The sequence below is a fragment of the Siphateles boraxobius genome, unplaced genomic scaffold (genome assembly GCF_051911475.1).
Source record: "Siphateles boraxobius isolate OS27281-9 unplaced genomic scaffold, OSU_SipBor_1 12, whole genome shotgun sequence".
Classification (NCBI taxonomy): domain Eukaryota; kingdom Metazoa; phylum Chordata; class Actinopteri; order Cypriniformes; family Leuciscidae; genus Siphateles; species Siphateles boraxobius.
Genome location: NW_027508722.1, coordinates 8,185,060 through 8,201,460, shown reverse-complemented (window position 1 = coordinate 8,201,460; position 16,401 = coordinate 8,185,060). Strand labels below are relative to the sequence as shown.

Sequence of the window (16,401 nt, the reverse complement as noted above, 5' to 3'; positions counted from 1 at the left end):
CTCCTCAACATGGTATTGCTTATAGCAGTTTGGAATTATTCTTTAAAAAATATTGCTGCAGTCTTTTGCTAGTTTGTAACATTATTTTTTGTCCAAATGTTTGTATTAATGATTTCTGTGTTTTTTCTCCATTATTTTATTACATTTATTATTGTTCATTAGTTACATTTACAAGTAAACAACTTTAAATGTATAATGAGCACATGATTTCTTAAAATTTGCTTTGGGAAAATTGCATTCTATGTCTTCACTTTACTTAAAGCCATCATTGATGCATTTATAGAGGTTATTAACTGTAGGTAACACTTTATAATCACTGCACGCTATTAATCATTAGTGAATTAGTAAACAGTTAATTAATCATTTATAAAGCATTAATAGACATTAAGCAGTTTATAAATACAGCAATAAATGCTTTATTATTGATTTAAAAGCATATCTATAATGTGTTTAATAATTGTATTTTCATACTTTAATTAATGATCAATTTATCATTTCTAAATGAAGTATTGCATTATTTATAAACCAGTTATTTAAGAGTTGTCAGTGGTTCATAAGATTACTTAGAAAGTGTAAGTAAATTACTAATAAACTATTTAAATGTACATTCATACATCTTATTATTCAGACATACAGTAATAGTTACTTAGTGTTTTAATAAATGCTTTATTAACATGTATTTCTACTGTAATTCAGGGTTAATTTGTGTAGTTATAAAGCATTTAGTAGTCGTCAGTTAACTATTTTTGTAACTATTTTTTTATCTAAAGTGAGGACTAGTTATGCCTTGTAAAGCATTTATAAAGGAGATTTAAAGGCTGTTAAATATTTCTATGTTCTGTATCACTGTGTTGTGTTTGTTTCATTTTTGTTTAGAAGATAACTGAGTCTTTAAATCTCCTTTATAAATGCATTACAAGGCATGGATAGTCCTTTAGATGAGCTCACAAAAATAGTTAACTGACCACTACTAAATGCTTTATAACTACCTGAATTTACTCCATTTACTTACACTTTCTAAGTGATCTTATGAACCACTTACAACTCTTAAATAACTGGTTTGTAAATAATGCTATACTTAATTTAGAAATTATTAATTAATCATTAACAAAGTATGAAAATACAATTATTAAACACATTATAGATATGCTTATAAATCAAGAAAAAAAACATTTATAGCTGTATTTATAAACTGCTTATTAATGTCTATTAATGCTTTAAAAATGATTAATTAACTGTTTACTCATGCTTAACTAATGATTAATAGCCTGCAGTTAAAGTGTTACCCTATAGGTTCACATATTTGACAAAAATAAATCTGAATTAAGTCATTGTAACTATAATATAATAACATTATAGCAATGCATGTTGCATCTTTATAAATACATTCATGGAACCATATGACTGACTAATTAATACTTTTAAATCAACGGAATGAATTATGAACATGAGCATTGAAAAAGCAAATGCAAGAATAATAATTATAAAAAAAATAAAAATAAATCTAACTATATCTGTTCTTATAATGTATAGGTCTTAATGAGTCTTTATACATATATTTATAAAATATTAATACTTAAGTATAAATGGAGCTATAATTCTTATTCTTGAGTTACAGTTTTTTGTAAATGACTTTAAAAAGTTGTTAAAGGGGTCATATAATGGTACATGCACTTTTTCAAGTTGATTGTACTGAAATGTGTGTTGGCAGTGCCTGTACACAACCATCATATAATGATAAAAATTTATCCCGTGTTTTTGTTTTAATCTCCTTATATGTTTTCCCCTGCCTCAAATTGAGCCGTTCGATTTTGTGACGTCACTAAATCGGACGCCCCTCCCACGATTGTTGATTGACAGCAGTGTTTCAACAGATCCCTGCCCTGAGCGAGCTGTCAGTCATCATAGTCCGTCATTGTTGATACGCTCGAGCAGAATGGCGTCCAAGCGATTGTGGTGTTCTGTTCTTGGGTGTAATAACGAACACAGCAGTAATTTTGATGTTCCTAAATCCGAACCGCTGAAGACACAGTGGGTGAGTTTTGTTTTCGAAGGGAATATTCCCCACAAGCAACGTCAATGCTTTCATGTTTGCGCGATTCGCAAATCTTTTCTCACCAGACTGCTTTATTAACGAAGGAAGTAACTTATAAAGCTGATTTTGATAAGAAGCTGCTCCTGAAAAAAGAATCGTTACCAACTATTCATGTCTCCCTGCTGAACCTCCAGAAAAAGTAAGTGTAACATTTTATTAACCTATATATTAATCTTTGCAAATTGCTTCACGATGAATGCGGCTAAGGTTTACACTCAGGGTACATACGGCATGTTTTCTATGTACGATGTTCTCGATATAAAATTTATAATCCCACGTTTATAATGAACAACGCGTTATGGTTATTGTGTTATTACAAACTGAGTACGTATAACTAATATCAGTAAACACATAGCGTTCGTACATCTCACTAAGTTACTCTACCCTGCCAGTACACAAAGATAGATCAAAGTGACAATATAATAACCAACCATTCAGAAACGTCATGTTCGAGCCTTAATTGTCGAACTTCTTCGGGCTGTCATCTTGTTCCGACTCCGGTTCAAACTGATATGGTTGCACAGATGTGTCCTCCTCAGAGACTCCCGCTGCCATTTTTTTCCTATACCCTCAACTGTTGTCAAGGAAACACTCCACGTGCGGTGTGGTCATAACGCTGTTATGAACGCCCGCAGAACAGAGGGGCGGAGTGAGCGAAGCTCATTATCAATTAAAGGCATATGCACTGAAATGGCGTGCTGAAAACAGAGCTGTTTTTGACCAGGTAAAATTAGTGTTTTCTTACAATACTAACGAAAATTTTTAATTAAAGTATATTACAAACTTTTCATTTAGACCCTAAAGAATCAAATTAACTTGTATGCAAATGGCATTATATGACCCCTTTAACAGTCTTAAGGAAAAGAATTATGACTAACTTGTAAGACTGGTCTTAGCAGTTTATGCAACCGGCCCCAGAGGTTCTCAGCTTTGGCCCTCGTGGTCCACATGTCTGCAGAGTTTAGCTCCAACTTTGATCAAACTCACCTGCCTACAAATAAAAGAAAGAAAAAAAAGTGAACCTCGAGGGCCATAGTTGAGAACCACTATTGCAGGCCTGCCAGAATCTAGTTAATGAAAAGGAAACACTGCATATGGGTGCATTATTTTCACAATGCAGTAAAAGCTTTGAATATGAAACCTTTAGCAGGCTGAACCTTTCATGGAGGATTCACCTGAACTCCACTATCCTCGGGCACTATAAAAAACTCTTGTTATGAACAGGTTATTATGGAACTCTGCATTCTCACTGAAAGGCAAATGTTAATTAGACACAGCTGAACAGACGCCATCGCTCGAACACACGGCTCATAATCCAATCCTGGCTTATAAACATGGCTGGCAGTTCCTGCGCCGTCTTCCTGGGTGGCCGATTGGTCAGTCTATGAGAAGGTTCAGAGAGTAAAAGAGAACCACTGTTATTCTTGAGATCTGGCTGCACACACCTCTCTCACCCACAAATAAAAGCAGCCATCCGGGTAGGTTTCCGGTTGAAAGGATCACGAAAGCATTCAGGGAATGCTAGTCTTGATTTAATAAGTACTTTTAATCAAGTTTTTTTTTTTTTGGTGTAATACTGCACAAGTCACAAGTCAAATAAGGGCACATGTCATGCTGCTGGCACACACATGTGTTGGATGTTTGTTTAAATTTCTGAGCTGTGGGAATTTTTCTGAGGTTTTTTTGAATGTCGGTTCTGGTCATGTTGAATAAAGGCTGTATTTACAGAATTTCTCCCCAGAGATGTGGGGTGGAGAAGAGATCTGAGGACCTGCCGATGGTGACTTTACAAGTGCTTCACTTTAGACCACTTGTGGTGTGGCTGTAAGTTATGAAATCATGCTGAGCGGACATTTTATGCTTTTTTCCTCATGTGTGTGTGAATGAATAAAGCAGCATTGCCCTAGACACTGACTGGGTGGTCAAAGAGGATTTACCTACTCTGTCAAAATTTCTTCAAATATTTATGTCAGTGTATTTCTGTCTTGGAGAAAATGTGTTCCTCGACTAAACTCAAGGCCCTGTAACAGCCATGATTATTTCAAATGTATGTTTTCTATACAGGTTGGGCAAGGTAAATGTGAATGGCATGATTGTCATCAGAGAGGCGAGCAAGAATGTTGGTCAAATAAAATGGTCTGCATCATCATCACTTGTGGTCAATGACTGTACATAGCAATATCACCATTTCAACTGAAATTAGTGATGTGGCGTCATTGTGAGGGAGTTATGTGGCCTTCATATGTGTTCATTCAGTGTAAAGCCCAATTTATACTTCTGCGTCGAACTCACGCCGTAGCTACGTCGTAGGCTGTGTGTAGTGCGCATACCCTTCGGCGTACCCTGACGTGCACCTCTCCAAAAATGTAAAAACGCGTCAATTCTACACGGATGCAAGCGCTGTGATTGGTCTGCTCAAACCGCTCCCTCGGGTTTCACATGCTCCCTCTGCGTGCATCAACGCGGACAACGACGCAGAAGTATAAATTAAAACCAATGCGTAGTCTACGGCATAGAGGCTCCGGTGTAGGTCCGACTCAGAAGTATAAATCAGCCTTTACTGCTGAACCAGGGAAAAGTTCATGTGTCTTTTTCCAAGTAGGTGTGATGTAGGGGTGTGAAATATACAGGGCCAGATTATGCAATGGGTATTATGAGTGTGGGCCCAGGGGCCCATGCGCACTTGGGGCCTAAGCAAGGGGAAGACATTTTCTTTTTCTTTTACATTTCCGAGGATAACGGAGTGTCTATTTGCACTATGTGTAAATAGCCCGTCTTGTTGGAAAAGGCTATTTTCACTAACTCCGCCCACCAATGTCTGGTTGAGCCACACAAGATTTAAGGACCAATTAACGTCTGCAGTGGCGTAGGCCGTACGGAGTGTGAAATGATAGTAGCTTTTGATGCATTCGACCCAAGTTCAAATCTGCCTTTTGCCGAATTCGATCTTCTCCCTTTTCCAATCACATATCAGATCGGAAATGCATTTATTTTTAGTAAAAATGAGCTTTATATTCTTGGGGCTTTATTGTACCAATAAGGTGGCATTATATATATAGTCATTTACACTATGTTATTATGTTTAGTTTTGTTTTTATGAACTCTCAGTTTGTTTTCATTTGTCACGCGTCTTTGTTCAAATTCCCCGCCATTTGTTAATTTCCTTGGTTACTGTCCTTAGTTAGTTTGGTTCAGCTGTGTCTAGTTTATCAACCTTGTTATCTGTATATATATGTTACGTTGTATCCTGAGAATAATTAATTGTTTTTGGTTTTGTTTAGTATCACTGGTAAATACCTTTTTTCTTTACACCGAATTTAAAAACAAAAACTGAATGCTGATTAAATAGCCAAACATTTTTTTTTTGGATTGTTGAATGTGTGTTGATTGTGTAGTGAACTGTGTAGTTGTTGCCGTTAATTTCAGATGGTTATTGTTTTTAACAGCCGAAAGCCAGTTTGGCCTGTTAAATACCAAATAAACATCTTGTTTATGTATACTTATATTCTTTCTTGTTTGTTGCTTAAAGAAAAAAAACAGCAACACAGAAATCGGTATCGGAATCGGTCAGTATGCTTGTAAAAAGAACGGTCTCGGAATCGGCCATGAATAATCATGATCGGTGCATCACTAGTATTAACACTACTTTAGTGCTGCAAGGATATTGCACAGCACCAAGATATACTCATCTGAGCCTCATTGGTCTATCATCACTCGTCAATGTCAAAATATTTGAGATGACCAATCAAATCAAAGTAGGTGGGCTTTATGTTCAAAGGAGCTGCTGAGCGCGAATTCCAGACAGCGCAACGCTTCAGTAAATGGTTATGAAGTGCAAGATAAGACGTAAGTAGCTAAACTAAACATTTCGGTAACACTTTAGAATACTGTTCCATTATTAATGAATAACTACTAAATGAGTAACGCATCATTAACACTCTAACTACTATTAACTAACAATAAACACTGGATAATGAATTAGTAAGTAATTGCATTAAGATGAATGTTGTAACGAGGTAGCTCAAAGGGGAAATAATAAAAAGGGGAATAATAACTTGATTAATTATGAATATTTGGGTCAGTTTACTTGAGGTAGCTAAATTAACATTACAATCAATTAATCAATTCGTCCAACAAACTCTTTTGATTATTCATTTATTATAAGAAAAGGATGTCTTTCATGGCCCCAGAAGACTAATTATTTCTTAGCATGTGCTGCACATAGAGCATGTAACAGGATCAAGATCGTAAAATAAACTTTATGAAAGCAGAGAACCAAATGCATATTGTGCACAAGTTTTATTAGCAAAAACACAAAAACATAACTAACATACAAACAATTACACATACAGGGGTAGATGTTAAATGACAAAATGAAACCTGAAATGAAATGAAGCTACGGAAAAGATTAATTGAACATGAAAAGAACCATCAGCTTATCAATTTCAGAGCACCTCATTAAATGTATACTTGCATGGCCTTTGCAGTGGACACAATTATTGAAGTTGTTGAAAATTGAAGTTGTTGATGGTTTTGTGAGTGTCAAATGTTGAAGTTAAAATCGATTTCTTCTCCAGTGGATGAAGAAGATATGATGAACTTGCATGGTTAGTTCGACTCTGTTCTGGATGAAGGTTTTCTCTCTCTCCATGAGCACATGGCTGAGCACATGCAGATTGTGACCTGTCGGCCCTGGGCCACAGAGGCCACGCAGGCAACTAAGGAGTGAGGAAGTCGGAATAGTTGGTTGCCCATTCAGTGATGGTAAAGTTGCAGTTTTCTTCGGAGTTGGATCATTGGTCCGTTGGTCCCCACAGACATCAACCCGAAGAAAACAGCAGTGAAGGCCAGAGGAAGAGAGGACTACGAGAGGCTTAGAGGCTTGTGTAGATGCAATTTGAAGCCTGAGAAAGTTTCCACCTCTCAGGGTTGGCTCGACCAATAAGAAAGATGGAGTTTCCAAGCAGGAGAATTTGATTTATGGATCTTTGTTTCAAGTGTGCTAATTTGCATGTGCAGCTGGATTGGTTGCGGATGAAGAAACTATGAAAGATTCTTGCAATACTAATATTGTTGTCGACATATGTTCACAGTAATTTCGATCTTCAAAGTACCAAATTTATAGAGACCAAACATGCTGTAGGTGAGGTTACAATGGCCGTTGGTTCTATCATAAATCCACAGTATCAAAAATAAAAATTAATAGAATTAAAAGACACTACACAAAACATTAAATCATTCACACAATTTTCTGGGGTGCATGTTCATTTATAGATCCGTTCGTCTATTATTAAGGCAGCAAAGTTTGTTTTAAAGTCTGTTTCTGTCTTCTCTGTCTGGACCACATGACCACATTTTTAACAGCAATAAAACCAACTTATCTGATCATAGTCATGGTAACGTACTCGGTTACTAACTTAACCTCGGTTCTCTCTAGAAGAGGGAACGAGAACTGCATAATATCTTACGCTATGGGGAAAACCTCTTTTCCACGAGATATTGAAGCCAAAAATTATCCTTAATTTTGAATTAATGTAAAACGCGTTGCGGCAGCATGCAGACTTATGCAAGGCGGCTTGGGTAGCTATTGGCTGTTCTGCGGCAACTGCAGCCTATCGAGAGAGGCCCTTTGGTGATGGTCCAATGGGGGCGCCTCGCGCCCACTGCGTCACACTCCCGCCGAAGCTGGCGTTGCCTAGCCCTATAAATATAGCTCGATGGGCTGATATAAGTGGTTTTTCATCGCCGAAGCGAATCAGAGCGCGTTGCAGGCACGGCAAGATACGCAGTACTCGTTCCCTCTTCTAGAGAGAACTAAGGTTACGTTAGTAACAGAGTACGTTCTCTTACGAGAGGTTCTCTCGTACTGCGTAATATCTTACGCTATGGGGAACACAGTGTAAAACGCAGTGCGGCCTGGGATCCAACACCAAAGTCCCAAGGGCAGGTGCCCGGGGCTCATATAGTGCACAATCACCAGGGACTCACAGAGAGTCTGAGAAGAGAGGCTAGCAGCGTCATTCCCAATAAGTTAGCAACCCAAAGGAGCTAATCACTGTAACAGTGTTACACACAGTCAGGGTGAAAACGTTCAGCCTGAACTGTGTAACAGTATGGGTATTACTTTTGCCCATGGGGAAAATTTTATCGGTCAGCGAGCGGTGCTCAAACGATTGTAGTATTCTGCGCCGAAGCAGCGGTAGGTTATAAAACCTAATAAATGTAGACGGGGAGGCCCAGCCTGCCGCCATACAGATATCCTGTAAGGTAATCCCGCTAGACCAAGCCCACAACGAGGCCATGCCTCTTGTGGAGTGCGCTCTAACACCTAAAGGGCACTTAAGGCCCTTTGACATGTATGCCAGTGCTATGGCATCAACTATCCCTCTGGATAGGCTCTGTTTCGGCACGGCTAGACCTTTAGCACGACCGCTGAACGAAACGAAGAGCTGCTCAGTCTGTCTGAAAATGGATGAGCGAGACACATAAGCTCTTAATGCCCTGACTGGGCAAAGGAAGCTCGCGTCCATCTCCTCATTATAAACCGGCAGGGCGGACAGGGAAATAACCTGGGCCCTGAACGGTGTGTTGAGGGATTTAGGCACATATCCGTGTCTTGGTTTGAGTATGACTTTCGAGTCATTTGGCCCAAATTCCAAACGTGTCGCGCTCACCGAGAGCGCTTGCAAATTCCCTATGCACTTTACTGAAGCGAGAGCCATAAGAAACACTGTTTTGAACGACATGTGTTTCATGCCCGACAGCTGGATTGGCTTAAACGGGGCACCTTTCATGGCTTCCAGAACCGTGGAAAGGTCCCACATGGGGATTGAGGGGGGTCTGGGAGGATTCAGCCCCTTAGCTCCTTTTAGGAAGCGGATGACCAGATCGTTTTTCCCCAGTGACAGGCCAGTCATGGGTTTTGTAAACGCAGCTATAACCGCCACATAGACTTTGAGCGTGGATGGGGTTCTGCCCTTATCCAGCAGCTCTTGAAGAAAGGAGAGCACTTCCGTAACCCCGCAGTCTAGGGGTGAAAAGCCTCTGGCTTTGCACCAGCCAGCAAACACGGACCATTTTGAGGCATAGAGTCATCTAGTAGACGGAGCTCTAGCCTGCGTGATCGGGTTTAACACTCCCCCTGGGAGGTTTGCGGGTACCCGTTGATGGCCCATGCGTGCATGGACCACAGCTCCGGGCGAGGATGCCAAATCGAGCCCTCGGCCTGAGAGAGGAGGTCTTTCCTCATCGGTATTGGCCATGGGGCAGTGCTCGTCAGCTGCATCAGGACTGGGAGCCAAGCTTTGTTTTGTCCAGAGCGGAGCCATAAGAAGCACTGAGCATTAGGTTTCCCTGATTCGTTCCAACACCTGAGGCAGGAGCGAAACTGGAGGAAAAGCATAGAGCGGGCTAGACGTGGGCCGTGACGTTCTCATGGGAGGCTAACAGGTCTACCTGCGCTCTGCCGAATGTCTCCCACAGTAGAAGGACCGTCTGCGGGTGCAGAGACCATTCTCCTGCTGGAATATTGTTTCTGGACAGTCTGTCCGGCCCCAAATTCAGGCGACACCCATTTGACGCCACCCTGGTGATTTATATAGGCTACCAACATGGGTATCAAACGCTAGTTGGGCTCTAATGTCAGAATTTGAGGAAGTTGGGGCGGTCGGGGAAGTGACGTATGCCGTAAAGCAGTCAAACTTTGTAGTTTTTTTGTGCTCTGGTTCCTACCCGAAACCTGAAGTTACATAGTGCCAGTAAAAGCGATACAGACACTGTCAGGCTATGGCAGACGTGTCATTCAACCTTTTGTAAGTCGATGTACCATCTCAAGGGTCTTGGAAATATACATTCACCTAAAGGATTATTAGGAACACCATATTAATACTGTGTTTGACCCCCTTCGCCTTCAGAACTGCCTTAATTCAACGTGGCATCGATTCAACAAGGTGCTGAAAGCATTCTTTAGAAATGTTGGCGCATATTGATAGGATAGCATCTTGCAGTTGATGGAGATTTGTGGGATGCACATCCAGGGCACGAAGCTCCCGTTCCACCACATCCCAAAGATGCTCTAATGGGTTGAGATCTCGTGACTGTGGGGGCCATTTTAGTTCAGTGAACTCATTGTCATGTTCAAGAAACCAATTTGAAATGATTCGAGCTTTGTGACATGGTGCATTATCCTGCTGGAAGTAGCCATCGGAGGATGGGTATATGGTGGTCATAAAGGGATAGACATGGTCAGAAACAATGCTCAGGTAGGCTGTGGCATTTAAACAATGCCCAATTGGTACTAAGGGGCCTAAAGTGTGCCAAGAAAACATCCCCCACACCATTACACCATCACCACCAGCCTGCACAGTGGTAACAAGGCATGATGGATCCATGTTCTCATTCTGTTTATGCCAAATTCTGACTACCATCTGAATGTCTCAACAGAAATCGAGACTCATCAGACCAGGCAACATTTTTCAACTGTCCAATTTTGGTGAGCTCTTGCAAATTGTAGCCTCTTTTTCCTATTTGTAGTGGAGATGAGTGGTAACCGGTGGGGTCTTCTGCTGTTGTAGCCAATCCGCCTCAAGGTTGTGCGTGTTGTGGCTTCACAAATGCTTTGCTGCATACCTCGGTTGTAACGAGTGGTTATTTCAGTCAAAGTTGCTCTTCTATCAGCTTGAATCAGTCGACCCATTCTCCTCTGACCTCTAGCATCAACAAGGCATTTTCGCCCACAGGACTGCCGCATACTGGATGTTTTTCCCTTTTCACACCATTCTTTGTAAACCCTAGAAATGGTTGTGTGTTAAAATCCCAGTCACTGAGAAGATTGTTAAATGCTCAGACAGGCCCGTCTGGCACCAGCAACCATGCCACGCTCAAAATTGCTTAAATCACCTTTCTTTCCCATTCTGACATTCAGATTGGAGTTCAGGAGATTGTCTTGACCAGGACCACACCCCTAAATGCATTGAAGCAACTGCCATGTGATTGGTTGTTTAGATAATTGCATTAATGAGAAATTGAACAGGTGTTCCTAATAATCCTTTAGGTGAGTGTATTATGAAGGTTGAAAAACTACATAGTGCTGCTTTAAAGATTCATCAAAAATGAACAAATTCCCGAATTCATCTCTGTTGCAGCTGCTTGCTGTCACCATCTTTACTTTCTGCCAATCGTTGGAGCCGTAAGCACCATGTGACTGAGTGCATTAGAGTGGACAGGGAAAACGCAAGTCTGATTTACACTGAAGGCACTAAACATCAACTAAACTAAAATGAATCATTCATTATTTTATCAGGCTACTTTTGAATGGTCGTCAATGGAGGAACAGGACTTTTTGTCCAACATCACCTTCATTTATATAGCGCTTTTTACAATACAGATAGTTCCAAAGCAACTTTACAGTGATTATAGGAAATTATTGTAACAGAGATTGTTTTGGCTTTACAGCAGCTCTAGAATGAAGTTATTGTCCAGGAAAGTACGTTTTTGATTAATTCACTGTTTTTAAATGTTCGTCTAACATTTATAAACAAAACCAAATGAATTCCTTCAGTTGCGAGCCTGTGCGCTTTACCTGACGTTTCAGGGTTAGGTGGTGCGCACGGACTGGGTTCAGTAATGAAAGGCTTTCAATGACCAAAAAATAATTCAGACTGACAAAATAATAAAAATGACATTCTTCTTCTTTTTAATAATAATAATAATACAAATAATAATAACGACAATCTTCTTCTAAATAACAATAAGCGTCATTAATAAAAATCATAAGAATAATAATAATAATATTACAAATTGTCATGCAATTATTAATGTGAATGAATGGTAATCATCATCACAATACATGTGACGTGATACAAAATTAAATGCTAATTGTTTCAAAACACGTGCTGTAAAATAATACATTGTGAGAGGTCATTTGCTCATCCAAACAGCTATTTAAACTGGATTTCCACCGTACACCGTATCAGTGATGGCTGACCTGGCGCTTTTAGAAGACGCATATTCACCCTTGAGAAGGGAAAGAGTATTTCAGGATAGGCGAGATTTTCTGAATGAATCAGATGGATGGCTGATGAGCAGATTCCGTCTTCCAAGGCATCTTCTCCTGGAGCTGTGCAATAACCTGGAGCCCTACCTTCAACATGAGACCCGGCGGTCAAGGGCCTTACCTGTCCCAGTCCAGGTTCTCTCTACACGGGGGTTCTTGGCCACTGGAACCTTTCAACGGGAGATTTCTGACAGGTCTGGCATATCCCAACCCACCATGAGCCGCATGCTGTCATCCGTGCTGGCTGCCATCAGGTCTCTCATCCCACACTACATCCAATTCCCATACGACAATGCCCAGCAAACAATGATTAAAAGGGGGTTTTATGAGATTGCTGGGATTCCAAATGTCATAGGTGCAATTGACGTGCGTCTGAAACCCATTGGTTAATGATTACGCATACATCAACCGCAAAAACTATCATTCAGTCAATGTGCAAATTATTTGTGATGCCAGACTCCACCTATTAAATGTTGTGGCAAGATGGCCTGGAGGCACCCACGATGCCTTCATTTGAACACTGCATCGTGCGCAGACGGCTGCAGGAGGGCGCATTGAGGGGTCATGGTTATCTTAGGTGAGTACTAAGAGCAAATTTATTTTGCAAAATATATTCGTTTCTTAACCTCTCTTTTCCCCTTTAGGTGACAGGGGTTGTCCTCTTTTGGATATTTTGATCACCCCTGTGCCAAACCCCGTGACGCATCAGGAGCGCAATTTCAACCACGCGCACGCACGAACACGAGCCACTGTGGAGCGCTGCGTGGGGCTCCTAAAAGGTAGATGGCTCTGCCTGGCACACGCGGGGGGCACGTTGCTCTATTCGCCAAAGAAGGTGTGCAACATCATTTTGGCATGTGCCGTCTTGCACAACATGGCTGAGATAAACCGTGTGCCATTTGACGCGCTGGCCCCAGACCCAGAAGTGCCAGTGGAGCAGTGGGAAGCACCACCGGCTTTAGGAGCTGTTAGGCTCAGACGGGACCTTGTTCGGTGGTTTTAATGGTAAGTTAAAATAACACAGACTTCGATTTCATTTGTTTATTTTTTTAAGTTTTCATTTATTTGCTTTAATGTCGTATTTATTGACACCAATGAATGGTTAATTTCGACCAGTAGTCTACAAATTTCTGTCTGTCTTTCCAGGACCTCATCCGTCAGGACCCTTGGCCGTGGCGCACGGGAGGCTGGTGGACGGTCCTCGGCTTCCCCCGCTTGCACCTGCTCAGGCTCTGGGTGGGGCGCAAGGATAGGCTCAGGCTCCTGGATGGGCTGAGGGGGAGATGTCTCGAGGGTGCTGGGGCCTGCAGTGCCATCATCTGCAAAACAATAGAGAAAAATTTAAATAAAATGAGTTAACTATGGACTTATGTGTTTTTTTTTTATTGGTCAATCAATTTTAAGTTTACTTACCATGAATGTCGTCGGTATCTCCCCCACCGGCGATACCTTCTAAAGACACCGTTCCGACGAGGGCTGCCACCCGCTCCTCGTTCGGTGTCAGCTGGAGGCTTGGATCCGGGGGTCCTCCCCCGGTCTGACTCTGGCTCCTCTTCAGTGCCGAAACGCACCTCTTTGTGGCGATCTTTATATCCGACCACTTTTTTTTCACCTACAATAAACAAGAAAACTCATGCTTAACTTGATCACTATTGGTCTATATTAAGCAATAAAACATTCTTACCTCTGCTGGAGTGCGCTTCTCAACCCCGAAACTATTGACAGAACTCGTAATTTGGGTCCATATTTTGTTTTTGTGGGCGCCTTTAATCCCACTCTTTAAACTCCCAAATAAAACTATTTTATTTCTTTCCACTTCCCTGGTGATGGTATCGATCTCCACGTCGGAGAAGTTTCTCTTTTTTGCAGTCTTCCGTGTGTCCATGGCGTAAAATGAGGGCGTGGGGGAAGCGGAGACTTGAATATATAGGGGCGTGTTATTCTAATGACGATCGTTTTCAGCCGCGGCATTTATCAAGGGCAGGTATTGCGTACACCTGGATTTCAAAGGTACGCACAGCTTCATAAATCAGGCGGTGAGAGGAGTGTAAGCATAATCTTACGCCAACATATACGCCCGTTTCTACGCAAGAATGATAAATGAGGGCCATTGTGTTAATCGTGCAATTTATACGCGAAAATTAGTTTTTACTTGCATATGATATGCAGTTTTCAGGTGCATTTGATACACACTTTATTGCGTGTAGTACACATGCACCCCACACCACTACTAAACCTACCCTAAACCTACCCATGTGTATCCTATGCACGTAAACTAATTTTCGCGTATACATTGCACGATAAACACAATGCGTGCTATAGAGACACCCATGGTGACCGGGTTGGAGTAAAACCTCTAATGTAGATTGGAAGGACATGCAGTTAACAGGGAACGTTTTTTTTAAGAACTTTGGAAAAAGTTCTGGCAAGGTTCTCTCAAAATGAAGTTTATTTAACAAAGTTTTGGTAAGTCTTCATAAGAAATGCATTTACTACTTTATCTGTCATAAAAGCTACAGTGTGTGGACTTGAAAGTGACTCCGCTTATTTGATGAGAATAATTGGGTCTGTAAGCGTGTGTGTATAACAGCCTGGATCATCATCAGCACAGCTTTGATAAGATCCTGCTGATTTATTGCGGTGTTTATAGAGCACCGCACGGATTTACATTTTCCCTGTGAGAAGCCAGATGTTGCTTCTGGTCTTTTGTCTGTGTTTCAGAGTCATCTAGATCTGCTGCTCCGACCTCGCAAACCCCTGTGGTCCGAGCTGACTTAATACAAAGCCTGTGTGAAGCCAGTGCTCTTTTACAGCTTTCCAAATTATTTAGTTGTGAAACTGTCCAGTCTAGTCTTAAATCTGAGATCTGTTGGACTCTGTGCCAGTTTTGATGTTATGAGAGCTTAGTGCCCTGGTTAGGAATTGGAGCCTATAAATACTGGGTGTAGCTGATGGGTTTTTGGCACACTTGGCACGATTTATATCACATAACTACGATTATAGAGGCCCGGCTAGCGGAAATGGACCACCTCTCCTCTTTCTGTGGTATAGTAATGAGTGGTTAACTTAGTATCACGACTAGTCTGGTGTAGTGTCGTAGGGCATCGCTGTGAATGCATGGATTTGAGCTCAGCCCCAAGTAAGTAGTAAATTTGTGTAGTGTGAGGGAATGAAAGCATTTGCACGTTTGTAAAAACATTATCTTTTTAATTTAGTACGAGGTCCACCCACTGACTGCTGCTCTATGGCCACAGTGGGAGGACTGATCTGTGCATGATTTAATTTAAATAAAGATTTTTTTGCATTCAACAACGTCTTAAAATCTCAGGTCCTGAATTTGCATACACATACAGGAGGCCTGTGGTTCATTCTTGTCAAGCAAATCACAGCAATTACTTGTTAATTTCCTTTGCCTTTAGGGTGTATGCTTAAAGTGGGTCACATTCACTGTTATTCAGCAAAATTTCACAGGCAAAATCCAATAAATTCCATGTAGGAATCCACGTAGTCAGGATTTTGATAGCAGAATATTCAGTTGTAATTTCTGATCGGTGTCTGTCTCAGGGTGCTAACTACGGGGGAGCTGGGGGGAGCTCGGCTCCCCTTAATAAGACAAGGGCTCCTCTGAAAACGTGATTCGTGAAATTTTGGGGGATCTCAAAAAATATTGACAATGTTTTATTTTGACGTGCAATTTCAGTTTTGTGTAATGTGATCATCGTGGAGTAAATGGTAAATGGACTGCATTTATATAGCGCTTTCACAGACCCATTGGCCACCAAAGCGCTTTACATATTTGCCTCTCATTCACCCATTCACTCAGTCATTCATACACCGACGGCGGTGTCAGCCATGCAAGGCGCCACTCAGCTCGTCGGGAGCAGCCAGGGTTAGGTGTCTTGCTCATGGACACCTCGACACTTGGTCAGGTGGAACACGGGGATAGAACCACCAACCTTTCGGTTTGTAGACAACCTACATGAACCACTGAGCCACTGTCGCCCCCAGTATTATGTCTAAACTAGACATAGACTAAATTCACTTCAATAAAGATAACTATACATGCTATTCTTGTCATGAGCATCGAGGTGTGGTGGCGCGTGCAAATTCCAATCATGTTTAGTATATGTTAACTCAAAGATTCGTAGAATAAATATAAACGGTGGATGCCATTGATCTGCGCGCAAAGTCCTTGAAGTCCATTCTGTGTTAAGGTAAGGCCTGTTATTCCCAATTATATGTTGTGGCTGGG

The 16,401-nt window shown here is 41.2% G+C and overlaps 2 long non-coding RNA genes across 2 annotated transcripts in view; both read left to right on the top strand.

Annotated features, from left to right (window-relative positions):
* The window catches only part of LOC143715695 (uncharacterized), a 127,658-nt gene that overhangs the window by 28,042 nt on the left and 83,215 nt on the right, over positions 1 to 16,401 (top strand). The window lies entirely within an intron of this gene.
* On the top strand, positions 11,650 to 13,512 carry LOC143715739 (uncharacterized). The gene is made up of 3 exons (XR_013195881.1): positions 11,650 to 12,726; positions 12,794 to 13,154; positions 13,296 to 13,512. It is a non-coding gene; the product is annotated as an uncharacterized LOC143715739 (long non-coding RNA).